Consider the following 27,816-nt stretch of genomic DNA (forward strand, 5'->3'; position numbering starts at 1 on the left):
TTTAGCAACCATACCTTCGGTCCCTTCATCTAAGTCATTTATATACATTGTAAAATGTTGAGGCCCCAGCACAGATCCCTGTGGCACACCATTTGTTACATCTTGCCAACCAGAAAATGACACATTTATGTCTACTGTCTGTTTCCTGTTAGCTAACCAATCTTCTATCCATGCCAATATGTTACCCCCAACACCATAAGCTCATGTTTTCTGCAATAATCTTTGATGTGGCACCTTATCAAATGCTTTCTGGAAATCTAAGTACAATACATCCACCGGTTCCCCTTTTTCCACAGCACATGTAACCTCCTCAAAGAACAATGATTCAGGCTTTGGTGATAATTCTTTGGAGTTGTTGCAAGAAATGCAGCAAAAGTAAGTGTTCCCGTTTGATACTGAAAGGCATTCATTTGTTAAAGCTCTGATGCATGAATGGAGGTCCACTATACATGGAATCAAATAAAGGACAAGTTCAGTGGCATCAGGTGAGATGTCAAGGTAAATTTAGGCACTTCTGTATACATGTGTATTGCTCCTTCACACAAAGTAAATGTTCATCTGCTATATCTTCAAGGAAATAAGTAACAAGGGACATAGCTAATAGCATCATCCGTGCACTCTGCTTCTAAACCAAGGCTGATCACACCATCAGGAGGGATCTAGGGCAGGCAATGAGCTGTCCATGCTACAGCAGCTGTCTGAATTTCAGTAGATGGCTTCAGTTCTTTTTGGCCGAGAATCATTTGAAGTCATTGACAAAGGCGATTTTGGAGAGGCGGTGCCACAACCCAACGATGTTTCTGCACATAATATGATTCATCAGTAATTTATACACTAACTGCTAATCCAGGTCTTCACAGCAGGGACTTACCTTTGTATAGCAGCTGCAAAATGCACAAAGTTTATGATCTCATTTGTGTTGTAGAACATTGTCTCAGGGATACACTGTAAATCCTACTTCTTTCCTCTTCCTTTAGGCTCTGCCTAAAATGAGGAGGTCAGAAAAAGTGATGCTGTAAAACTAGATACTTCACACATTCCAAGTATTGATACAGATACTAACATTCCTAAGAATGTAGTTAGTGAGTTTTAGGAAGAGGCAGAGGTAAACAACAACTTGTATTTATATAGCACTTTTAATGTAATAAAACATCCCATGGTGCTTCACAAGAGCATTATAAAACAAGATTTAACACCGAGCCACATAAGGCGATATCGGAAAGCTTGGTCAAAGAGGCAGGCTTTAAGGAGTGTCTTAAAGGATGTAAGAGAGTGTTCCATGTGGTGCATAAAATGACTGCTGTCAAAAGCCTTTATTTACATATCATGCCATCAGAGGTCACATATGTACAACAAGCCAAAGTGCATAAAAGTATTTGTCCAAACATCCCCCTTTTCATAAAAAAAATTTTACAATTATATTGCAACTAAAAAATATCATAGGTACCAGTACATTTACATCTTGGTAAAATAGAATACTTAATAAACCTGACAAAACTCACAAGTGTGTACCAACAATTTCTGCCTTGTAAGCCCATTCAGAACCTTAGGGAGCTCCCACCACACGTCAAACTACATAGCCATGCAGTCCATGCAATCTGGAATATCCATCTCTGAGGTAAATCAACAGAGGCTCAGCCTGAACACAGAGGTAGAGCAGTCTTATTAGCCTTTTTAAATCAAATTTGATTTTCTTTCCTTGAGGAGTCGTCTTTCCACCTCTTAATCCTCCAAATGCACCTTGTCGTCTTCTAGCTCTTCCTCACTGGCTTTTGCCCTTTGGTCGAGCAAAGTGACATTTAGCAGCAAACAAGTTCTCCACCTTCCATCGTTTCCTTAGCTGATTTTGTATCTTCCTCTGATGGGAAGTCCTCAAATCCAAAACTTTTTGAACTTCCACTTCTAGCACTCTGAGCTCCTTCAGAGGTTTTTTTTCAAAGTTTCTTCAGTGTCATTAGAAAGGGCATGAACAAACCATGTATTGCTGGGACCATCACTGCTTCTGTGCCCTTGATTGCTGAAATTCAACCTCTCCCTTCAATCTTTGTATTGCTGTGATTCTCAAGAGTTTCTTTAGCATCTTCAATAATTCAAATTTAACATGCAAATTCTTTTGGTTTGCCATTCTATCCTGGTATTTTGATCAATGATTTTTTTTTCAAAAATACTCTGAAGGGTTTCTTCTGTTGCAGAATATATCAAGTTATTTACAATGAATGTATACAAATCTGGCTGTGTTTATATTTAATATATTCTTATTGCCAGTGAAATCAATAATAATGGCCCTGCCCTCAACTTCAGTGCCTTGTTTCTGTTCCAATGCTGTATCTGCAGCTGCTTCATTTTCAAATTCAATATATGCAATGCCCAGAGTCCCTGAACCATCACGAGAAGTAGGAATTCTAATGTTAATAGCATTCCCAAAAATATCTTTGAGGCCATCCTGAGTTATCTTGAATGGGAAATTTTTGACAAACAACATCCTGCAGTCCCTTTCTCTTTTGCTGTCTGCATTACTTTCCTTGCTATGTGCTTTGTCAAGTTTGATTGCAAGTCCTAGCACTTTGTTTTCATTGAATCCCAATGCCTTTTCCAGTTGTTCTTCAGTTTCAAAGTCTATGTAACCGAATTTGCTATTAGATTCAATTCAGACATCTGTGAATGAAAATGTCTTTTTGGTGAAGCCATTCAGGGCTTTCTTTAGTTCCTCAAAGTGCTTTTCAGAGTTCAAATTTCCAACAAATAGCGAAAAGGATGCATCATTTTCAGTCTTACGCTTCTACTGTTTTTATTTTGCAGAAAGGGTGTTAACGGACTGAAAATTGAACAGCCACAAGTACAAACATGAAAAAAACAGTGGGTAAGCAAACTGAACAAACTAAGATGAAATAAAATAAAATAAACACAAAAGAATATATATTAAAAAACGGAAAAAGAAAAAACTAAAAATAAAAGTAAAATGGGAGGCCTGTCATGCTCTGAAATTATTGAACTCAATATTCAGTCCGGCAGGCTGTAGTGTACCTAATCAGTAAATGAGGTGCTGTTCCTCGAGTTTGCGTTGATGTTCACTGGAACACTGCAGCAATCCCAGGACAGAGATGTGAGCATGAGAGCTGGGGCAGTGTTGAAATGGAAAGCAACTGGAAGCTCTGGGTTAAACTTAAACTCTAATTCGGTTAACGCCTACGGACATGCTATGTGCCCACGCTAGCATGCATACACGATACACACATGCAGATAGAGACATAAAAGAGCAGAAGAAATGAAGTGGAAAGTTTTGAGGCAATATCTGCAGATGGTCTTTGGTTACTGTTCTTAGAGCTCTCTGTAGAATCCTTGATTGTAGGTAGGCCTTGCTTTTCGTTGGGGCCCAGTATTCTTCTTAAACCTTGCTCGATGTAGGAGACTTTTCTCTCTTGGGGTTCATGTGTCCTCAGTGTGTCCAGAGGCTTGTGAGAAAGAGATGGGAGCAGACAGGAGAGGTCTTCTCACTCCAGGAGCAAACCAGTCTTTTTCAGTTCAAAACTCTTTGTACAATTCAGAAAAACTCAGGTTGCCAAGCAGGTTAGTCATGTGACCAGCTGGTCTGACCACATCTGTTTGTGGATTCTCTTGTCATAGCCGATCCTGGAATATCTCTTCTTACACACAATACCTGGTGCTCAAAGTCCATTGTGGGTTAAATTGGAGCAGGGAATAGCCCCTTTGCCCCTCCAAGCACTGTCTGTCAGTATGCAAATGTTTTTCCAGCCACGGCTGATCTGTTTAACAAGTCATTTCCTTGCTCCAGCAACAGTTTAAAATCAATGTTCATATGACAAACTTAATATGCTTCATTCTTGGCAGGTGGGGGTTCTACATGACAGCATACTATCTTCAGTATGCCCATTGTACAGAATCTCACTTAAAATATTTGATAAATAGAATCTCATATCCACTGCCTCAACAAGAGCCAGTATTTCAGCTGCCAAAATATTTTTTATAAACCTTTTATTTTATTAGCTTCACAAGCTAAAGGAAAATGGACTGAATTTTACAAGCCCCCTGACGCAATGGGTCATGGTGGGGGGGGCCCGTAAAATTCTGTGGAGAGAGGCCCACCTTGACCGCCAATGTCAAGAAGGGCCCACCACATTACCGGCGGCAGGGGGACCTCGGTGCGGCCCCCACCGCCACCCAGCAGCGGCACACCAATTAGAATATGTAAAACTTACCTCTCCAGATTACGCATTCCACCGCCTCTCACTCCACACTTTCGCATTTTACATAAAACGGGCGGTCATCACGTGCCATCTCATTCACGAACAGAAAACCAGATGGGACATCAGAAGTAGGATAACTGGACATTGAAGGTAAGTCCAGATATTACAGGGGTCTCAGCTCTGCATGCTGGAAGGGAGGGGGTGGCGGATTACAGGGGTCTCAACTCTGGATTCTGGAAGGGAGGAGGGAGGGGGTCTGGGATTACTGCAGGTAAAGTTCTGCAGGCATGAAGGGAGGTTCTGTATACCCTCCCTCCGTAAACAGTGTATGCTCTGCATTTGTTTGTGTGTGTGAAGGAGCAATGGCACTCTGGTCACTCTGTGTGTGGAGAGGGTGCCAGAAAGCGTGGGAGCTTTAAGGTTATATGGGCGGTGGGGGCAATCGATGCAGCTGGTAGGATCTTGATGTCGTCATGCTGTGCCACTCTGAGTGTTAGCCAAGATGGGCAATGCCATGCCACGCCACATAGTTGATCCATGAAAGCACCTGATGTATCTGTGAACACCAATCCCTGTCCTGTAAGGAACCCTCGAATAAATGAAGGATACAACTTTATTTATCACATAGAAATGGGTATGGCTCATCCTACATTGTGGTCCTCTGCTCCTGAGGATCGGTATGCACTGGAGGCAAGATCAACAGGCAGGTGCGGTCCAGGTATAAGCCCCGGTCGTGAACAGGAGCCCCCAAGGAGAGCTCACCATTACGGTCTCTGTGCAGCTACAGGCCCCACATGACATGCCATCGGATGTCAGAGCACCAGGGTCAGAGGCGATTGCACATGTTGGTGACACGTCTCTGTGCCCTGCTCAATGATGACCTGCAGCCCATAGGCTTCGGTGGACATCCTATGCCTGTGGTCCTCATAGTGGCAGCGGTTCTTAAGCTTGATACCTGTGCAGCATTTCAGGGGCCCACCGGAGACCTTTGTGGGGTCACATAGTCAGCAGTGCACCACTGATGCCCTGCACTGGAGGGCCAGTGAGTATGTGTGCTTCAGGATGGATTCTCACAGCCAGGCCCAGAGGACTATCAGTTTCAGCACCATTGCTGGAGAACCATAGGTAGTAGGGTTCATAGATTGCACCCATGTGGCCATCAGGCCTCCTGCCAGGCTATCACCTGCAGACGTCACCATTAAAAGAACCCTCTCAATCTAGGTGCAACTGGTATGTGATCACCAAAGATGCTTCATGTAAATCTGTGCCCACTTCTCAGGCAGCTGCCATGACACCTGGGCCCTGCACCAGTCCCAGCTGCCACTGCTGTTCACTGAACTGGCTCAGATGGACAGGTGGCTTCTTGGAGACAAGTGCTATCCTGTGCAGACATGGCTCCTGACACCAGTGAGAGACCCCACCAGTGTTGCAGAGGAGAGATACACCAGTCACTGAGCTACAAGAACCACCATTGAATCGGTGATCAGCCTGCTGAAAAAGTGCTTCCAATGCCTGTATTGGTAGGGTGATGCCCTGCTCTATGGGCCAAAAAGGCCAGCTCCTTTCTTTGCTGCTTACTGTGCTCTGCACAACTACGCACCCAATAGGGGGCATGCCTGGCATGATGAGGAGAGACGTCAACAGGATTTCTTCTTGAACTATGAGGACGCAGAGGACCTACAACAGGAAAGGTGCATGGGAGGGTAGATGGCACCCAGGCTCTGCATGCAGGGCTAGCAGTGAGCTAGGGATGTTCGGCAATGGCTTATCAGACAAAGACTCTCTGCTCCATAGGAAACGACATGATCTCTGCAAGCCACACATCACCCTCGCTCACCTGCTGTGCACCAGTCCACATCTGCAGTATCCCTGTGTAAACCTTTAGAGGCAGCAGCTGACTGAGCCAATGTCCATGTCACTGCATCCGTGGAGATGCTCATGAGTAATGGTGGCATGGCAATGATGTTATTGCATATATTGGCACTCCTGAAAGGCCAAAGGTGCAAAGGGATGTGACATTGCTGGGGAAAAGGACCAGTTCTGATGAAGGGTCACTGACCTGAAACATTAACTCTGCTTCTCTCTCCACAGATGCTGCCAGACCTGCTCAGTATTTCCAGCATTTCTTTTTTTTATTTCAGATTTTCAACATCTGCAGTATTTTGCTTTTATTTGACTAAATCTAATTGTTAGATCCAGAAAATGTAGAATGAAAATATTTCTGTCTTTGTCCCATACCTTTAGATCCATGGCAACTACCTCGTTAAATTTAGTGCCAATGGAAGGCTTACAATAGGACATGGTGGCATTCTCCAATACTTTTTACAGATTTCACACTTCTCATGAACCTCTTCTATTAGCCTTGTATAATCTTCATCAACCACACCTGCATCCATTAACAGAATTTTTCTACTTTGATAAGTAGGCGTTTACAAATTGTCAATGTAACTTTAAGACCATTTGCTTTAATCTCACTGATTCTTATCACCTGATTCCATTAATACTTGTCCAACACTGATGAGAAACATTTGGTGTTGTTAATGGGATACAACAATATCCTGACTGCAGATACACTGCCTTTCCAAAAATAATTTAAAAAAAAAATCATACTCCATGTTAAGTTTGATTTGTGCCTTTTTTATAGACGATTTAATCAACAGCATAGGTATCTCATTAGAGACTACATCGGTACTTTAAAAAGGCTTACTCCAGCTATTTTGCATGCACTTCTCTCTAGTGACCTCATGGTGTTGTCCTCACCAAACCTAAAGCAAATAGTAGTTTTATATCCCTTAACCTTGCATTGATCAGCACTACTTAGTGAATCGAGATAACATTTCAACCAATCTGTTCCACATACTGTCAAAGTGCAAGCACTATTCAGCACTGCACAGTTAAATCAGTACACAACTGACACGTTCATCACAGGACTAAAACTCCATGTAACCAGTATAATTTATTCAGACTCATGATTATTTTCAACCTCTTCCTCAGAATTCTGTTTGTCATACGTCATTTTGAGGATCTTGCCTCTCCGCTTTGGGCAGTACATCACTTAGTGGCTTTCTGAGTCGTACATGAAGCACCTAGTACATGTTCCCCAGGAATTCCAGGGATTCACTTGCCTATTACTGCTGTTTCAATTCTGTCTTCTCCTGTAATAGCCAGATATGATATTGCTTTCATTCTCATTCACCAGTCTGTCTGTCTTTAAACCTTTCATTGTACTGGCGCCTGCATCAAGTATCTGGACCATTCCAAAATGTGGCAATCATTGAGTTGTCTACGGACAGATTAGCACAACCCAGCAATTCAAGTGCCATTATTTATCCAGGGATCCCCAATGTGAATTTTGGCAATATTTTATACAACCTGTTAAAGTCAATGATAGATTCCTCCATGGAATGACCATCTGTTTTCTGAAATCTATCAAAGTCCAACCATGCTCACAGGCACTTAACAGATCATAGTTCTGATAGATTTTATCCAAAAACTCTAATAAATGGTCCAAATCTTCATCATTGTCCAACTAATGGGTATTTATCTCACAAAATACACCAAGACCATACCTTGTTTCCTCTTTTGTAGGGACGAAACCTGTGTCCACATATCCACTTCATTCTTCCACTGGTCATATGGTTCAGAGTCTGAAAACATTGGAGGGTAATCATAACCCAACAATTTACACTTGCTTTCTGCCATTTTCCACAACGGCTACTGGGATTGTAGTTTTCTAACTTTTTTTAGCTTCTAACCTTCACCTTTAGTGAACCGTCTTCTCTATCATGTTATATTCAAAAAGCCAGTTTGCAAAATATAGAAAGGGAGACGATCTTTAATGCTTTTATATTTATTTACAGAATCACACATTACAAGCATACACCTCCTAACCCAACAATCACAGTTTCATCTGTCTCTATTTATAGGGATTCAAGTGAAACAACAGTTAATGCCCACCACCTTCATACAAGCAAACATAATTAATATCCAATTAACACAGTGGAGGAGTCGACAGAGGTGGTGGTGAAGTCGAGCTGGATGTTGTCAACTTACATGTGAAAATTAATACTGTGTTTTCAGGTAATGTCACTGAGGGGCAGCTTGTATTTGAGAAATAGGAGAAGACCAAGGATGGATCCGTGTTGGACACCAGAAAACACAAGAACATAAGAAATAGGAGCAGGAGTAGACCATATAGCCCATCGAGCCTGCTCCACCATTCAACTGAATCATGGTTGATCTAGGGCTTCAACTTCACTTTTCTGCCGGCTCGTCATATCCCTTGCTTCCCTGAGAGACCAAAAATATGTCTATCCCAGCCTTAACTGTATTCAACGATGTAGCATCTACAACCTTCTGGAGTACAGAATTCCAAACGTTCACCACCCTTTCAGTAAAGTAATTTCTCCTCATCTCAATCCTAAATGATCAGCCCCTATGTCCCCGTGTTTAGATTCCTCGACCAGCGGAAAGAATCTCTCAGTGTCTACCCTATCCAAGCCCTTCAGAACCTTGTATGTTTCAAAGAGATCACCTCTCATTCTTCTAAAATCCTGAGAATATAGGCCTAATTTACTCAGCTTCTCATCATAGGACAGTTCCTTCATCCCAGGAACCAATTTTCTGAACCTTCACTGTACCACCTCCAATGCAAGTATATCCTTTCTTAAATATGGAGACCCAAACTGCAAACATTACTCCAGATGTGGTCTCACCAAAACTCTGTACAACTGTAGCAAGACTTCTCTATTCCTATATTTCAATTCCCTTGCAATAAAGGCCAACATGTCATTTGCCTTCCTAATTGCTTTCTGTGCCTCTATGCTAACTTTCTGCATTCCTTGTACAAGCACACCCAAGTCTCTTTGAACATTAACACATACAAGTTTCACACCTTTGAAAAAATATTCTGCTTTTCTGTTCTTACAACCAAAGTGAATGACTTCACACTTCTCTATATACTCTATCTGCCATCTTCTTGCCCACTCACTTAACCTGTCTATATCTCTTTGCAGCCTCTCTCTGTCCTCCTCACAGCATACCTTTCCAGCTACCATTGTATCATCAGCAAACTTAAATACATTACTCTCTGTCTCTAAGTCACATAGCTGAGGCCCCAGCAATGTTCCTTGCAGCACGCCACTATTCACTGTCTGCCAACTTGAAAATGCCCTGTTTATGCCCACTCTTTGCTTCCTGTCCGTTAACCAATCCTCTATCCATACTAATATATTATCTCCAACTCCACAAGCCCTTATCTTGCCTGTTAACCTTTGTCTGGCACCTTATTGAATGCCTTTTGGAAGATTTGCTAACTTCCAATCTGATGGGACCATTCCTGAATCTAAGGAATTTTGGAAAAACAGTAATGGTGCAGGAGCAGGAAGAGGAGACATTGCAGATGATTCTCTGGCTACGATTAGATAGTTAAGAATGGAACCAGATGCATGAAGTCGCCCCCGCTCCCCCCTCCAAATATGGATGATAGAGGTATTGTGGGGGTGGTGTGGTCAACCATGTCATAGGCTGAAGAAAGATATAGCAAGACGATGAGGGATATTTTACCTTCACTACAATTACATAGGGTGTCATTTATGACTTTGATAAGAGTTGTTTCAGTACTGTGGCAGGTGAAGAGGAACAAGTGGAGGTAGCAGAAGAGGACAAATAAAGATCTGACCATGCAGCAAAGTAAAAGAAAGGAAAAACAAACTTGTATTTATATAGTGCCTTTCACAACCTCAGGTCCTTGTTGTAAAGCGAATTAAATACATTTCAAGTATAGTCACTATTGCAATGTAGGGAAACATGGCAGTCAATTTGCACACAGCAATCTCCCACAACTGTGAGATAATGACCAAATAATTTGTTTTAGTTTTGTTGGTTGAGGACTAAGCATTGACCAGGGCACTGGGAGAACTCTCCTACTCTATTTTATATAATGCCATTGGATCTTTTGTGCCCCTTGGTTTAGCATCACGCACAAGGACAGCACCTTTGACAGTGTAGCACTCCCCTGAGTTCTGCTCTGAAGAGTCAGCCTGGATTCTGTGCATAACAGTATGGAATGGGACTTGAACACTCAAACTTCTGACTCAGAGGTGAGAGTGCTACCACTGAGCCATGGCTGCCATTTTATAATAATAATCCTTCCTTCATTCACAACAGTAACTCATCTAACCCAATTGTATTTACAAATTTTGTAAACAATAGACCTATCTCACTGTCTAAAATAACCTAGACATTCTACTCCTGCATGCACATCACCAATGTATTTCATTCATGGTTGATTCACTATCACAGAATCACAGAATTGTTACAGCACAGGAGGCCATTCAGTTCCTCGTGTCTGTGCTGGCTCTTCGAAAGAGCAATTTTCCGAGTGCCACTCCTCCACCTTTTCCCCATAGCCCTCCACATTCTTCCTTTTCAGATAACAATCCAATTCCCTCTTGAATTCACTAATGATTAATACCTCATAAGTTACTCAGGATCATGGCCGCTTCCTTTATAGTACTTACCATGGAACAATGCGTGGGCTTTGTCTCAAATGGTCGTCCTTGCACTGTTCATTTTTCTTGTTTGTTACTGAACATGGTGATTCAGATAAACAGTGCAAACTTTTCAATTTTGATTCCAATACAAGTAAAAACACTGTATATTTCCAAAATATGTTTGTGGACTGCAACAGTTACAATGAACAGCTAGCTATTTATTTCACATTACAAGGCCACTTACTGCCAGCCAACATTCTTCTTGGATGATGGTACTGATAGAAAATGATCCAATTTCAACACTACCACTGTGCTAAATGGAATAGATCCAGAACAGTTCCAGCAGCTCAAAACTGGGCATCCATGAGGTGTAATGACCCATCAGCAGCAGCAGAATTGTATTCAACCACAATCTGTAGCCATATGGCCCGACATATCCCTAACTCTACCATTACCATCAAGCCAGAGGATCAACACTGGTTCAATGAGGAGTGCAGGAGCAGCACTCGGCATACCCAAAAATGAGATGCCAACCTGGTGAAGCTGGAACACAGGACTATCTGCATGCTGAACATTAGTTGAAGCATGTGAAAGACAGAGCTCAGTGATCACACAACCAATGATCAGATCAAAGCTCTGCAGACCTGCTACATCCAGTCGTGAATGGTGCTGGACAATTAAACAACTGTTACGACTGAGGTGGAAGGAGTGCACTGTTTATTCTAGTCCCACTTCTCCACAGGTCACAACATATATTTAAATTTTCCCATTTACCGATACTGTCAATCATATACTCTGTTTTTCCCAGAATAAAACATATTGAAGATCAGTTTGGGTAGGCTTTCTAAGAAATGGAACTATAGAGGTTTCAGATAGGTCTTACAGCAGAAATGCAGCAACAGGGGTTTTAGTTCCCATACATTCGATGTGCAGGGTTTCTTCAAATACAGGAGAAAGAAGGAGACTGACACACTGGATCTGCAGGGTTTCTTTCCAAGAGAGAAAGATGAGCTGGGCTTTTCTAGGCAGGCAAAAATCAACTGACCTTTGTAACAATTCAAAGTGAAACCAAAAACATTCCAGACGTCAAACCTCCTGACCTTTTTAAATCTTGACCTGTCACTTCTTTGTAAACATCTCCCCAAGTCAAAACAACAAACTTCCTGCTGGTATTTTACCTGAAAACAGGTCTTCCAGTAAGGGCTTGTTTACGAGCCAAGTCCAGGAATCCTTCTAGTGACCTCTTTTAAAAAAACACAACATTCAGCATCTCTTCAAGCTTCCAGATGAATCAATGTCCATAATTCAACTATAAGTCCTTAAAACATGTTTTACAAAAAAATAGAAGCACTCTTCTAACACAGCTAACCAAAGAAGGAGGCTCTACAAACATTCCCATCCACAATGATGGGGGAGCCCAGCACATCAATACAAAAGATAAGGCTGATGCATTTGCAACCATCTTCAACCAAAAATACCGAGTGGATGATCCATCTCAGCCTCCTCCTGAGCTCCCCAACATCACACATGGCAGTCTTCAGCTAATTCGATTCACTACATGTGATACTAAGAAATGGCTGAAGGCACTGGATACAGCAAAGGCTATGAGCCCTGACGACAAACCCGTAGTTGTACTGAAGAGTTGTGCTCCAGAACTAGCTGCACCCCTAGCCAATCATTCTAGTAAAGCTACAATATTGGAACCTATGCGACAATGTGGAAAATTGACTCGGTATTTCCCATCCACAAAAAGCATGTAAAAACCAATCTGGCCAATTACGGCCCCATCAGTCTGCTCTTGATCAGCAGCAAAGTGATGGAAGGTATGATTGACAGTCCCATCAAGCAGCCCTTACTTAGCAATAACCTGCTTAGCGATGCTCAGTTTGGATTCCGCCAGGGCCACTCAGCTCTGGACATCATTACAGCCTTGAGGCAAACACGGACAAAAGAGGGAATTCAAGAGGTGAGGTGAGAGTGACTGCCCTTGACATCAAGGCAGCATTTGACTGAGTATGGCATCAAGGAGCCCTAACAAAACTGAAGTCAATGGGAATCAGGGGGTAAGCTCTCCACTGGTTGGAGTCATACCTAGCATAAAGGAAGATGGTTGTGATTGTTGGAGACCAAACATTTAAGCCCAAGAACATTGCTGCAGGTGTTCCACAGGATAGTGTCCTAGACCCAACCATCTTTAGCTACTTCATAAATAACCTTCCCTCCATCATAAGGTCAGAAGTGGGGATGTTCACTGATGATTGCACAATGTTCAGAGCCATTCGCCACTCCTCAGATACTGAAGCAGTCCGCGTACACATGTAGCAAGACCAGAAACTTCATTTAACCAGCCATATAACTACTGTGGCAACAAGAGCAGGTCAGAGGCTCGGAATTCTGTGGTGAGTAACTCATCTCCTGACTTTCCAAAGCCTGTCCACCATCTACAAGGTACAAGTCAGGTGTAACACGTGCCAGGATGAAGTGTGACGCCATCTAGGACAAAAGGACAAAGTAGCCCACTTGATTGGCACCCCATCCATCACCTTAAACATTCACTGCTTCCACCACCGCCACACAGTGGCAGCAGTGTGTACCTTATACAAAATGCACTGCAGTAACTTACTAAGCCTCCTTCAATAGCACCTTCCAAATCCGCAACCTCTACCTCCTAGAAGGACAAGGGAAACAGATGCATCCCAACATCAATACCTGCAAGTTCCCCTCCAAGCTGGTCATACACCATCCTCACTTGGAAATAAATATCATGGCTACAGGAGCAGGTGAGAAGCTGGACATTCTGTGGCGAGTAATGCATCTCCTCACTCCCCAAAGCCTGTTCATCATCCACAAGGTAAAAGTCAGGAGCGTGATGGAATATTCCCAATATCCCTGGATGAGTACAGCTCCAACAGCATTTATGAAGCTTGACACCATCCAGGATAAAGCAACCTACTTAATTGGCACCCCATCTACAACCTTAAACATTCACTTATTCCACCATTGGTGCACAGTGGTTGCAGTGTGTATTATCTACAAGATGCACTGCAGCAACTTTTCAAGGCTTCGTTGACAGCACCTTCCAAATCCACCACCATTACCACCTAGGAGAACAAGGGCAGTGAACATATGGGAACAACACCATCTGCAAGCTCATCTCCAAGTCATGATAACTTGGAAATATAACACCTTTCTTCTATTGATGCTGGGTCAAAATCCTGAAACTCCCTCATTAACAGCACTCTGAGTGTATCTACATCACAAGGACTGCAGTGGTTCAAGAAGGTGGCTCACCGTCACCTTCTCAAGGGCAATTATGGATCGGCAATAAATGCTGGTCTTGCCAGCGACGGCCACATCTCATGAACAAAAGATGCATGGTAATATCTGAAAGCAGTCTCTAATATGGAAAAGGTATGTTTTTTTTAATGCAAATCATGAGAAAGTTATTGTTTCCACTAAAGGGTTTTAACTCAGCACTAGTGCCGGGACAAGTTCTGGGTCCCGACCCTGATCCCTGTCTGAACAATGCTATTTTTACATGTTAATGCCCTAATTGCCCTAGTTCGGCGCCCAATCAGTGATGCCAAGCAGCTCCTGCCTCCTGGAAAGTGTAAGTGGCAAAGGCAGAAAACAGCCATGATGGGGCCTGCTGCTGCCTTGCTGAAGAGTGCAAGCAGCTCCTTAGAGGGCCAGCAGCATAAAAGAGGAAGACATTGTTGAAAGATCCAAATCTAAGGTAACGGCACTGATCTGTTGCAAGATTCCCCAGAGGGCCTCATAATTTTTAATGTTACAAAAAAAAGTTTCCCTTCACCCCGCTCTGAATACGACAGTTGTGCATCAGACGGTTTGAGTTTGCCAAAATTCAAATTGAAAATGACGGTCCTGACCTCCCAGGCCCCTTAACAAGCTCCTCTAGGACCTTAATGGGCCATTAGTTGGAGGCGAGCGGGTTCCGCATTCCCTCTCCCCCACCCTCACTTTAAATATTGAAGTCTGTCCCAGAGACATCGGGATTCAGAGATTAAATCATGTCTGCGCCTGGTCCCAACCCCATTGACATTTGAAAATCTGGCCCAAAGGATTCAGATTTACAATGCTCTTTTGTCTCGAGGGCCAGGTTTGAAAGGGCTGCCCCCTGTAAATGTTCTAACTGAATTAAATATGGATAGTCTCAACCTCTTTCCAGTGACTGCACGTTCACATCATCAAACAGCCTATAATTTGGCATTAATTAGGCTCAGGGGCCTTACTCAAATAGATCACAAGGAAGATGAAGGATGGTGATTAAAATGCTCTACAAATGCAATAAATATCTTACATTTGTAGCTGGGCTAAAAATAGCAGGGTGGACAGCTGCTAAAATGGCGGTCAGGGTATTGAATTGCATTCCTCTCTGATGTTGTTTTACCTAACCAGAAAACTTGTTTGGGAGGGAAACCTTCCTCAGGCAGACAGGCAGGGGCCTGATTACATACTCAATGTAGTAGTCCCAACCTTGCTGGTTGTGGCCGGAGTGTCCCAAAGTGAGCAATTCCTCTCACGAGTGCTGCTGCTGGCAACTTGGAGAAATGTTTATTGTATTGCCAGCTGACGTGTGTGCATCTGTGCTGCAATCAAGCCCGCACATGGTGAATGAACTCTGGCACACTGTTGCCCTTCCCATCAGGGACTCCACTGTAATTCATTTTATTGATATGAACATTTGAATTGTGGTTCTGTCGCCCAGCGACAGGGTGGACTGCCACACAGCCTCGGCACCGCTGGGAGGATCGGGCTGCGCCCTCACGGTATCGAGGGTCATGGCGGGCCTCATCTGGAGCCATCTTCAGGCCCCCCCCACAGAACCCAATGCCTGGGGGAGAACAAAATCCAGCCTGGAGACTGAGGGTCTCGGGGAGAGATGGAGACTGGGAATAGAGGTTGTGATCAAGTGTCGCATGGTCAGGCGTCACATGGTCAGATGTCATATGGTCAGAACATCATGTGATCAAACCTCTAGGAATAACTCCAACCAAAGTTGGCAACCCTAACTTGACACCAAGACATGATTTTAACTGCAGAAATCAGGATGCCTACATGGTACAAAATCAGGAGGCAGCAAAGTGGCCAGAAAAAGTCACTTTATAGTTCTATTCAAATGGATTCTTCATGAGTCAGGAGGAGCTCCTCCTGTTCCCCCCTCACCCCCCCCCCCCCCCCCAAGTAATTCATGGACCTCTCCAGCCCTGAACTTCCTTTTCCCTCCAACCACGAGCAGCTCTTTGGAGAAACACCTCCCAGCACTAACCTTAAGCTGGAGACTGTTCCCTTGGGTTACCAGGGGCAATGACCACCCTCCCAATTTCCCGCTCATGCCCGTCGACTGTGATGTCATTCCTATCAGCTTCAGGTGGGAGACAGTGCTGCACTGCTCAAATGAAGCCAGGAGTGAAACTGGCTTGGGCCTCACACTGGATTCTCCATGGGGGTTTACCCTCCTACCCACATCCGCCTTCCCTAAATGCCTCCACTGTAAAAATGGCACGAATATTACTGAGACAACTAGCCTATGTCTTGCAAGTCATTGTTTGTGACAATGGATGCAAAAAAAGCAGAAAATTCTTGCAATTCCTTGCACTAATATACCTCATCTCAATTTACACCAAAAAAGTAATAATTTAAAGGCAGGAGGTGATAACCTATAACAGTAAACTTCTAATTAACTTAGCAGGAGCAGAGCTACCTTGTAAAACCCAGGGCTTTGGCAAATCAGTCAAATGTTTTAGATATTTATAGAAGTTATAAATAGGTGGGAAAGATTAATAATGAAGGTAAACGTGACCCTGACATTGACCTGCATGCCATCAAACTTTTTACTGAGAACATTGCAACTGTGGTCCAAGATGTTATACACAGAACTGAATAGTGAAGAATTAATTAATGATGAATAAAAATAGCTTCCCAACTAGCTGCCTCGAGTGAGTAGAACTATTCCAGCACAAGTACAAATGCATTGTTAACTGTCACTGGGACAAGTGTGTCAGGTCAAAATTACTCTGTTTAAAATTACACCATAGGAAACATTATCAAGACTAAAATAGTAGCACATATGGCACCATTGTGACTTCAGAAGCCAACAATTTGACCTGCTTGGAAATTGTTCTGTGCATCTTATTATACACCTGCGAAGCTGGCATTATTTCACTTGTATCTAGGACAGGTATGATTTCACTGGGGCAGGTAATCACCTTCTGCTACATCTGATTTTCCAAATGAAATATAAAACAAAGTAACTGTTCACTATGGGTCAGGAAAGACTTATGATAAAATGACTGAGCATATTGGTACAACAGTTGGAACTGAAAAAGAATCTAAATTATTAATATAGTAAAGGTTTTTTTGTCGCTGTTGCACATAATCCCTTGTAATAGTTTGACACAAGATGGAGCTGAAAGAATGTACTCTCATAACAAGAGTTACAGTAAGCAGATGTGCTAAGGAAAGACAGATGGATTTCATTATGGGTAAAGGTAATATAATAAGGTAATATGGGTAAAGGCCATGTGAGCCGCATGGAAGATGGCAGGATCCCCAAGGACACATTGTACAGCAAGCTCGTCACTGGTACCAGACCCACCGGCCGTCCATGTCTCCGCTTTAAAGATGTCTGCAAACGCGACATGAAGTCCTATGACATTGATCACAAGTCATGGGAATCAGTTGCCAGCGATTGCCAGAGCTGGCGGGCAACCATAAAGGCGGGGCTAAAGTGTGGCGAGTCGAAGAGACTTAGCAGTTGGCAGGAAAAAAGACAGAAGCGCAAGGAGAGAGCAAAATGTATAACAGCCCCGACAACCAATTTTATCTGCAGCGCCTGTGGAAGAGTCTGTCAATCTAGAATTGGCCTTTATAGCCACTCCAGGCGCTGCTTCACAAATCACTGACCACCTCCAGGCACTTACCCATTGTCTCTCAAGACAATGAGGCCAAAGAGAAAGGTAATACAATATATAATTGAACAGGATCCATAGAGATAAATATAGATATATCTATATATGAAGGAGTGTCCAGCAAGGTGTGGATATTGATTGCTCACTGAAGGTTTCCATTGAATGTCATGGTCATAGAGTCTTTTCGGCACAGAGGAGGCCATTTGGCCCATCAGGTCTATGTTGGCTGTCTGTAGAACGATCCAGTCAGTCCTATTCCCCCAATATGAAGCGGTTAACAAGTTTAAACAAGTATTAGTATACATTTCAAAGACATTTGATTGTAGGTCAAAGCAAATTATTAAACCTAGTTTAGATCATTGGTCAGATGGCATTTTAAATATTGTATACAGTTTTGGGTATCCTAATTGCAAGAGGACATTAATGGATTGGACAGGGTTCAGAGAAGAGGTTTTGGTTCTTAGAAATCTAAGTTATGAAGACAAATTCACAGAGCTGAACTTATTGCATCGGAGAGAAAAGATATGTTAGCTCTAAAATTCAATGGGGCTTCTCCTGGTGTCCTGCCATACCTCCACTGGGGCACAAGCAGAACCCCAAGAGCTGGATAAAGTCATTTACACCATTTCTCTGTGGGAATTCCTCCAGTATCGCACTGGAGTTATTGCGAGCCATGGGGAGAAGTCCAATGGAATTTCAGAATTACTGTACTATATTCATCCACACTATTTTAAAAGGGAATTAAAGGATATGGGGAATGAGCAGCACAACCTGATTAAACTAGTTGGCTCAGGTGGAGAAAAACATAGGTATAAACCTAATAGGCTACATAGCATATCCTGTGCTATGATAGTTTGAAGCTTAGATTTTCCAATCAGCATTATTTTAACACCAGCAATAATCCATTTGAAATAAATGAGTTACTGTTGATTTAATTGATTGGGAAGTCCAGGCTTTGAATTGTACAATTTAGGAAAGATATGGTGCAGTTCTTTAAATATTGAGCAGCATGGATTAAGTTTCAGTAAACAGCCATTTTAATTTGTACTGTGAGCACAGAACTGAAGTGCAAAAAAACTAACTTATTTCAAGCAAGAATAAAGATTAAAATTATTTTTTCTCACACAGTACTGGATATGTGGAACTGGCTCACAGCAGGAACAGCTGATTAAAATAATAAAAAATAATTAGAAAAATATGCAGTTAGGAACAAGAATGAATGCCACAGGAGCTGGTATAGACAGAAAAGATTGATAATGCATAGAAAATGATTTCACTTGAGCAGCTATCATTGAAATGTTAGAGTTGCTGGACCACTCTTGAATAAAGATGTAGGGACAGACAGGTACCCAGGGTGTTTGTGTGGTTTATCTTTGTGTGTTGGGAGAAATTTATATAACCTTTCTTCAGGAGTTCAAGTGGAAAATTAATTGGGTAGATTGCACATGGTTTATAAAGGAGTAGGCTCTATTCGCTAAATTAACTTTTCTTATGCAGGACATATATTTTTCTGAATAATAATCCACATGTGAAACATAAAACATAAAAACCATTTCTATTAGGCATTCATTGACAGTGATTGCAGCATATAGTCAGCTTTATGGGTGGAATTATAGCAACATTCTGTGAAGAAGTTTTGTAAGGGATGTTTTAGGCTTCTCAGAAATTCATTTTAAATCATGTATGATTTAATTGGGTCATAATATGCCAGCATTTGTTAGGATTATTAGCAAGCGATTTTAGCGGAAAAGGTTTAGATATGTATTAATAGTTCAAATATATAGGCTATTGGAGTGAATTTATGTCAAATTTTAGCACAATTAATTAAGTGACCACTTCTAGGATCCTGTGCGCACGAGGTGGGATCAGGAAAGGAAGCAACTAATGTGAATGAATTGAGGTCTGGCGTTTGAACCGATAAGATATTTGTGAATTCCTCTACTAACCTACAGAAGTGATCCTACGACTTATTTTCTGTAAAGAATGATCAGTGATTGCCTAAGGTATTTCCAGTATAGTTTAACAAGCTCTGACCAATGCAAAAATCTGTAAGAGGCAATAAAACAGACACTTACAAATACACCCTGAGGCAATCTTTAAATAAGTCAGCTTACTATTTTATTGGATAAAATAGAAAATGAGATTGGGCAGCACAAATGTTTTTAGATCGCTATCTATGCAATTAATTAGTTCTGGGATGTGATTTTAAATGAATAAGGAAAAAGATGTTTCCAAGACCTGGTTCACAAATGCCTCACTTTGATCAACAGCTATACAAGTTACCTATAGTGACGACCCATATAAAAACCAGCTATGAATGGCAAACATATTTCACTTTTAACGATAAGGTAGTGGATTCTAAAATAAAAACAAGAAATGCTGGAACCACTCAGCGGGTCTGGCAGCATCTGTGGAAAGAGAAGCAGAGTTAACGTTTCGGGTCAGTGACCCTTGCTTCTCTTTCCACAGATGCTGCCAGACCTGCTGAGTGGTTCCAGCATTTCTTGTTTTTATTTCAGATTTCCAGCATCCGCAGTATTTTGCTTTTATTTTAGTGGATTCTAAACTCTTGCTATTGTCTCCTCACTATTCTCTGCTCACTATCCTAATCATTGCCATACTAACGTAACATGAGTTTCCATGTACACTCATGTGCGCATTTTGATTGTGGCTCCAGCAATTAGCACGCCATTTCTACTTCCATTTTTCTTCTCTCCCCTTCACCTCTCTTAGGCCCTTCTCTATTGTCATCATGCTTCCTTTCATTTCTCCTGTCTTGAGTGCTCTGCGCCCCCCAATCCTCATCTAAACCCTTCACTACTCCTCAACCTTCCTATTCTGCTGCTGCCATCCGTGGCTCGATTCCCTCTTGGATAAGCCCACAGCTTCCCACTGTGCCTCTGACAGCATTTTCGAAGGCCCCGTCAAGGAACTTATTATTGCCTCTTCATAAGCAACAACACTATCTCTCCACCTGGCTATACCTTCAACAACTAGCCTCACCCAAACCACCAGTGGTGCCCTTTATTCCCAAATCTCATCTTTATATGTGTCTCTACTCCTCTGGTACCTTCTCATCCTTTGAGCATCTCACCTTGTTCCACACCTCTCATTTAAAATCCTCATTCTCTACCACCAAACCAAGTACCTTAAAAACTTTCTCACCAAGGTATCTTCACTGCTTTCCTCGTTCAACGTCTGGACTGAGTAACTTCTCATCTTCGGTAATTTCAACCACCATATCAACTCACCTTGCCCTCTCTCCTCTAAGATCACTGCCTTCCTGTCCTCCATTAACTTCTCCTACCTGTATTCAGAGCTAACTTCCTGACTTTGCCATCTCACATGACCTTTCTATTCCCATCGTCGTAGTCACAAATAAAGCAATTGCCGATCACTTTTTATACCACTGTGCACTGACATCATTCTTTCTCTTTCAACCCCACTTTCTTCCGTGTCTACCCCTGAAAAAGCACTCCCCCAAGTCACTTCCAATGGCATTTTCAATTTCCCAACTGTCTAGCCTTTGACTCTCATTTCTCCATACTTCTGCAGCTGCATTTGTTAATTCACACCCTTATCTCATCTCGAACTTTGATTCTCCTTACTCTTCTTTCACCAAGTCATTCCCTCTTGTATAGTCACATCTGTGCTCCATTAAGTCCAAGGGACGCTGAATTAAACACAAAAACGACTGTTCTAATGCTCTGTTGGCCAGCCTCTCAACTTGCACTTATTATAAACTTGAGGTGATTCAAAACTCTTCTGCCCATATCCTTTTGCATGAAGTTCTGCTCACACCCATCATCCCTTAGCTGTTCACTGACCTATAGGGCTCCCTGTCCTGCAATGCCTTGATTTTAAAATTCTAATCCCTATTTTCAAATCCCTCCATGGCCTCACGTCTCCCTATCGCTAGAACCTCCTCCAGCCCTACATTCCTCCAAGACCTCTTCTCTCCTCCAATTCCAGCCTTTTGGGCATCGTTGAATTTCATCGTTCCACCATTGGTGGCTGTGCCTCAGCTGCTGAGGGATCAAGTCTAGATTTTCCTCCGTAAATCTCTCCACTTTGGAACTCAGTCTTCTCCTTTAAGACTCTCCTTAAAACTTAGCTGTTTGATTAGGCGCTTGGTCACCTACCTTAACATCTCTTTTGGGTTGGAATTTGTGCTGGAGGTGGTGCTCCCAGACTGGGCCAAAAAGGTGGGGGAGCCCTGCCTCTGCCTTTTTGCGACCTCTCTCCACGCCCCACCCCGCCCCGGAGCGATCCTCCAGGCTTTTTAATTCAAAGTTTCAGGAGCCGGGATCCCCGTCCCTTTAAAGATGGGAATCCTGTCTCCATGAGCTGCCGGCCAATCAGAGGTCCTGCAGCTCATCAGTATCAGCAGCACCATTGGGAGCGGTGGCCACTTCCAGTACTGCAGAGGCCTTGGACCCAGGTCTTGCCCGGCTCCCCGGACAAACAGTAGGTGAGGCGGGGTCACCGTGGCCAGTCCAGAAGGCCCAGTTGAGGGGGTAGGGGGCTGGGGGTGGACTTGCAGTTCAGGGGGAGGTAAGTCCTAGGGGTAGGTGAATTGGTTCCCTGTGGGGGTCCTCCATGGGCCACAAATTGCCCATGGAGGAGGGAGTTAATAAGCCACTTAAGCCACTTAATTGGCCTCGGTGGGAAGGCCGTCGTCAGTCTATCCTGCCCCATGGAAGATTACTGGGTGACAGGAAGGCATCGGGCCCTCTGCCCTACCATCCCCCAGCCACCTGTCATGATACTCCATACCCCACCCCTCCACCCCGGCCTCCAATCCCGCCTTGGTGGGAACCACACCAAATCCAGCCCTTTATGTGGCTTAGTGTCACATTTTGTCTGATTATGCTCCTGTGAAGTGCCTAGGGATGCAGTACAATGTTAAAGGTGCTACATTATTGCAAGTTATTGTTACTGGTGGTATGGATATCTGGTTTAAAGACAGGAAGACATTTAGGTTGTCATTCAATAACGTAAATATTCAGTCATGAAGCCCAACTAGCTGTATAAACTATGGAGCACTTATGTTCTGGCCTGAAGGCTACTTGTCTTTTGCTTTTATTCGTTTAGTAAGATGTGAGCATTGCTGGCAAGGCCAGCATTTATTGCCCATCCCTAACTGCCCTCCAGTAGTGAGCCACATTCTTGAACCGCTGCAGTCCTTGTGATGTAGGTACACCCACAGTGCTGTTAGGGAGAGAGTTCCAGGATTTTGACCCATTTGTCTTTGTTGAGGCAATGGAGAATTTCATCAGTTTTTGGCAAAAATGCTGACAAGAGAGAGGAGTCCAATAGCAGGTCCCTCCCTTCAACTGTGGACTTCTCACCACTGCCAACAGGATGTCACTTCATAGTTAGTGGTTGGGCATCAAATGGGTGGGCAGCAGAATTAACTGTAGGTGGGGGCTGGGGCAGGGGGAGCAGGTGGAGAGGAAAAATTACTTGCACCACACAAAGGCATAGAAATCCAATGGTAATCCTTTTCATCTCATTTGCATTCAATTTTCACTGCTATATCAGTGAGAGGAAAATCCAGTTAGGTGTGTCCTGTGTGGAACAGTAGGGGAAAAATGACAACCCCACACAAGTGTTAAAGTACATGGCCACAACAAAAGTGTAAAAAATTCCAAAATACAATCAGAAATGTTTAAAACTGATGCTACAAATGTTAATGCTGGGCTTTTAAACTTTGCTTCTGACATCTACTGAGCACTTAGATAACTTAAGATGAAACACCAAAAATGAGGCACATGATGAGATAGTACTATTACTGAATTAATGGATTTCCCCAATGCACATCCCCGCTTTGTGATGTGTTTAGAAGAGGACAAATGAAGGAATGCTAGACTGCAGGAGAGGTGCTATGTGCCCAACGATTGGCACTTCACACCAGCATCTACAAGCAAAAGTGACCATACCTCCCTTTGGCAGATGTTTAGCGCAAGTTGAGTCTCCAACTCAAAGTAGGTTGCGACAGCAGACTTTGTGGCACAGGTAGATGTGAAGGCCTGACTTAACTTTGTGCTCGACGGTTCTTACAAAGCACACCAAATATAGCATGTCATGTTTACATGGTAGTGCATGAGTTAAGGAGTTCTAGGGTGATTATAAGCCAGCAAAGCCTAATTGGTCACATCATCCAAAATGTCAGCAACTGGATTAGGTCACACTTACCTAATGTCAGTGGCAACTGTCTTCACAGGGTCCAGGTTCGCAGAGAGTCAGATGCAGAGCTGTACCATCTACTGCAAGGGCACTTACTGCTAACAAGCATCATACAACCAGTATGACAGTAATGGTCACCTGCATCTTTGAGTCAGCCACTGCATCCTTCCAGGCATGCTGCAAAGCTGAATTATGTCAATAGTACTATGGAGTGGCAAACAGAGCCGCATTTTTGGCAACCACTTTCTTTGCAGCAGTAGATCCACTTTCAAAGCCATCGGAAAGTACTCAAATAAAAACAAGAAATGCTGGAACCACTCAGCAGGTCTGGCAGCATCTGTGAAAAGAGAATCAGAGTTAACGTTTTAGGTCAGTGACCCTTCTTCGGAACTGACAAATATTAGAACAGTCACAGGTTATAAGCAAGTGAGGTGGGCGTGGGGCAAGAGATAACAAAGGAGAAGGTGTAGATTGGACCAGGCCACATAGCTGACCAAAAGGTCATGGAGCAAAGGCAAACAATATGTTAATGGTGTGTTGAAAGACAAAGCATTTGTACAGATTAGGTGTTAACGGACTGAATATTGAACAGCAGCAAGTTGCTTATAACTTATGACTTTTCTAATATTTGTCAGTTCCGAAGAAGGGTCACTGACCCGAAACGTTAACTCTGCTTCTCTTTTCACAGATGCTGCCAGACCTGCTGAGTGGTTCCAGCATTTCTTGTTTTTATTTCAGATTTCCAGCATCCGCAGTATTTTGCTTTTAGAAGCTAGTGCTTCATCACGAGCTTCTAATTTCAACCTTGCATATTGGGTTTCCTTTCTCTTCATTTTTGCCAGGACTTGAGCACAAAAATCAAGGCCGACAATCCAGTACAGTACTGAGGGAGTGCTACACGGTTGGAGGTACCATCTTGTGGATGAAATGTTCACCGTGACCCCATCTGCCCTCTCAGGTGGACATAAAAGATCTCATGGCACTATTTTGAAGAGCAGGGGAGTTATCCCTGGTGCCCTGGCCAGTATTTATTCCTCAATCAACATCACAAAAAGCAGACTATCTGGTCATTATCACATTACTGTTTGTGGGAGCTTGCTGTGCTGCCACATTTCCTACATTACAACAGGAACTACACTTCAAAAGTACTTCATTTGCTGTAAAGCACTTTGGGATGTCCAATGGTCACGAAAGATGCCAAATAAATGCAAGTCTTTCTTTCTTTCTGTTACTTCTTAATCTCTTGCCACCTCAGAAAAGGTTGCATATTTTTGCCTCCCAAATCCATCTTTCCTGTTTGAATCCCTCTAATCAGGTTTCCATTCCTTACGCAGCATGAAAACAATTCCCATCAATGTCACAAATGACATCAAATATGACTGTGACAAAAGTAAGCTACCTTTCTTCATCCTCATCAACCAGTCTTCGACACAGATGCTCACACCATCCTCCTCCAATGTCTCTCCACCGTCATCCAGCTGGGTCGGCCTGCACTCCCCAGTTCCATTCTTAACTACCTAATCATAGCTAGAGAATAACTTGCAATAGCTTCCCTTCCTGCTCCTGCACCATTACCTCTGGTGTCCCCCAAGGAAACATTCTTGGCTGCCTCCTAGTTCTCATCATCCAAAAACACAGCTTCAGTTTTCACATGTACGCTGACAACACCCAGCTCTATTTCAACACCACCTCTCTTGACAGCTCTACTGTCTCGAAATTGTCACACTGCTTGTCTGACTGGATGAGCAGAAATTTCCTCCAACTAAAAATTGAGAAGACTGAAGCCATTGGGCTGAATTTTATGCGCTCCCTTGGGACGGGAACAGTGGTGGGGGTGGGCCCTTAAAAATGTGCCGGAAGGTGCCTGACACCTTCCAATTTTGTCCAGGATGGGGAAGGGCCTTCCTGATCCAGGCTATTTGAACCCCTTGTGGCCAATTAATGCCCACTTAGGGCCTCTTTCCACCTCTGCCTCAATTTAAAAGGCGGCAGAGGGGTCCGCCACAGTGGGAAGACACCGCCAGATAAAACCTGGCAGCCTCCTAGCAGGGTCGGTGGGTGGGGGGGGGGGAGCCCTCCAATGGGGCAATCCAGTTCCCCTGGAGCGCCCCCACAGCAGCAATTGCCCCCTCCCAGAAGACCCCTCACTCTCACTAACCCCACCCTGTCGCCATGCCTGCCTGAATGGCCTGGCAAGCCTGACCCCGCTCACCTGTCCTGGGGTCTTCTCTCTCCTCGGTACTGCAGGGCCTCCTGCTCCCAGTGACTCTGCTGGTACTGCAGAGTTGCCAGCCTTCCGATTGGACGGCAATTCTGGAGGCGGGAGCTCATCCTTTAAAGGTACGTTGTCCCCACGGCTACCGACCATGTAATTGCAATGGGGGCCCGATGGAAGGCAAGGTGGGGTCTCCCCACCACCTTCTGACCCACTGCCGGGATGCTCGTCTCCACGACAAAATTCAGCCTATTGTCTTCAGTCCCCACCATTGCCTAGCTACCAACTCCATATCTCTCTCCCTGACAACTGTCTGAGGCTAAAGCAGACTGTTCGCAACCTTGGTGTCATAAACTGAGATAAACTTCTGACCACATATCCATCACTAAATCTGTCTATTTCCACCTCCATAACATCGCCCATCTTTGTTTCTGTCTCAGCTCATCAGCTGCAGATGCACACATTCATGCCTTTGTTATCTCTAAACATGACTATTCCAATGCACTCATGGGTGGCCACCCACATTCTACCCTCTGTAAATTTGAAGCCATCCAAAATTCTGCTGCCCATGTCTTAACTTGCACCAAATCTCTTTCACCAATCATCCTGTGCTCGCTGACCTACATTGGCTCCTGATTAAGCAACACCTTGATTTAAAAATTTTCATTATTGTTTTCAAATCCCTCAAAGGCCTTGCTCCTCCCTATCTCTGTCATCTCCTCCTACCCCACAATCCTCCGAGATTTCTGTGCTCCTCTAATTCTGGCATTTTTAATATCCCTAATTTTAATCGCTGCACCATTGGTGACTGTGCCTTCAGCTGCCAAGGCCCTAAGCTCTGAAATTCCCTCCCCAGACCTCTGCCTTTCTACCTCACTTTTCTCCTTTAAGATAATCCTTAAAATCCATCTCTTTGACCAATCTTTTGATCATCTGCCCTAATATCTCCTGGGGCTGGCGCTTTGGCCCCCGGCTGGGGCAGGGATTGAAGGTAGGTGGAGCCGAAAAATAGCCCTGACGGCCAGCGTGCTGGTTTCCTGGTTCCATCAACCCTCCGGGCCATTTTTGCAGATGCAGGATGCGGGCCGGCACAGCTAGCTGCTCCCATACTTCAGGTAACCAATCAGGCTCGGCAAGAACCTAATTATGGCCAATTAAAGAAGGCCCACTGAAATTCTCCAGCTGGCCTCTAGATTCCAGCACCCATGGGAGGCTGTTTAGGTGCCTGGAGGCAGGCACTTGGTGGAATGCCAAGGGGCCAGTGCTCCAGACAGGCCTTGAGGTCCTCCCGCCGCTCCTGGGTGCAGGAGCCTATAGCGGGCCATCCCCCCAGCCTCCACCCCCACACCACTGTGATACCTGGGCTGCTGAATCTATTTTTTTAATTAAACATTTTAAAAAGTTGGAGAGTGGCCGACTCCATGTTGAAACACCTTTTTCTTACTTACCTTCCATTATAGCCTGTTGTTCCTCTCAAGCTGGAAGGCCTCCGATTGGCCCTCTAGCTTCAACACGACCACTGTCCTTAATTGGACAGTAAGCCTGTCTTCATACCAATTAAGGGGGTGCCCTGTGAAAATCCCAACGAGTGACTGTTCCCCCCCACCCAGGCGGTGAGCTCAGGACCCAGAAACAGTCCCAGCCTCCGTTTCCTGCCCCCGGACAGAATATCCAGCCCCTTATGTGGCTCAGTGTCAAATCTTGTTTCACAACACTCCTGTAAAGCAGCTTGGGATGTTTTATTGTGTTAAAGGCACCATATAAATACGTTGTTGTTGTTC

At 43.7% G+C, this 27,816-nt stretch overlaps 1 protein-coding gene and 1 pseudogene across 1 annotated transcript in view; both read right to left on the bottom strand.

Moving 5' to 3' along the window:
- gabbr2 (gamma-aminobutyric acid (GABA) B receptor, 2) overlaps positions 1-27,816 on the bottom strand; it is a 1,342,876-nt gene that overhangs the window by 886,358 nt on the left and 428,702 nt on the right. The window lies entirely within an intron of this gene.
- LOC137351830 (nucleolin-like) lies at positions 1,568-26,188 on the bottom strand (annotated as a pseudogene).

Source organism: Heterodontus francisci, chromosome 2, assembly GCF_036365525.1.
Source record: "Heterodontus francisci isolate sHetFra1 chromosome 2, sHetFra1.hap1, whole genome shotgun sequence".
NCBI lineage: Eukaryota > Metazoa > Chordata > Chondrichthyes > Heterodontiformes > Heterodontidae > Heterodontus > Heterodontus francisci.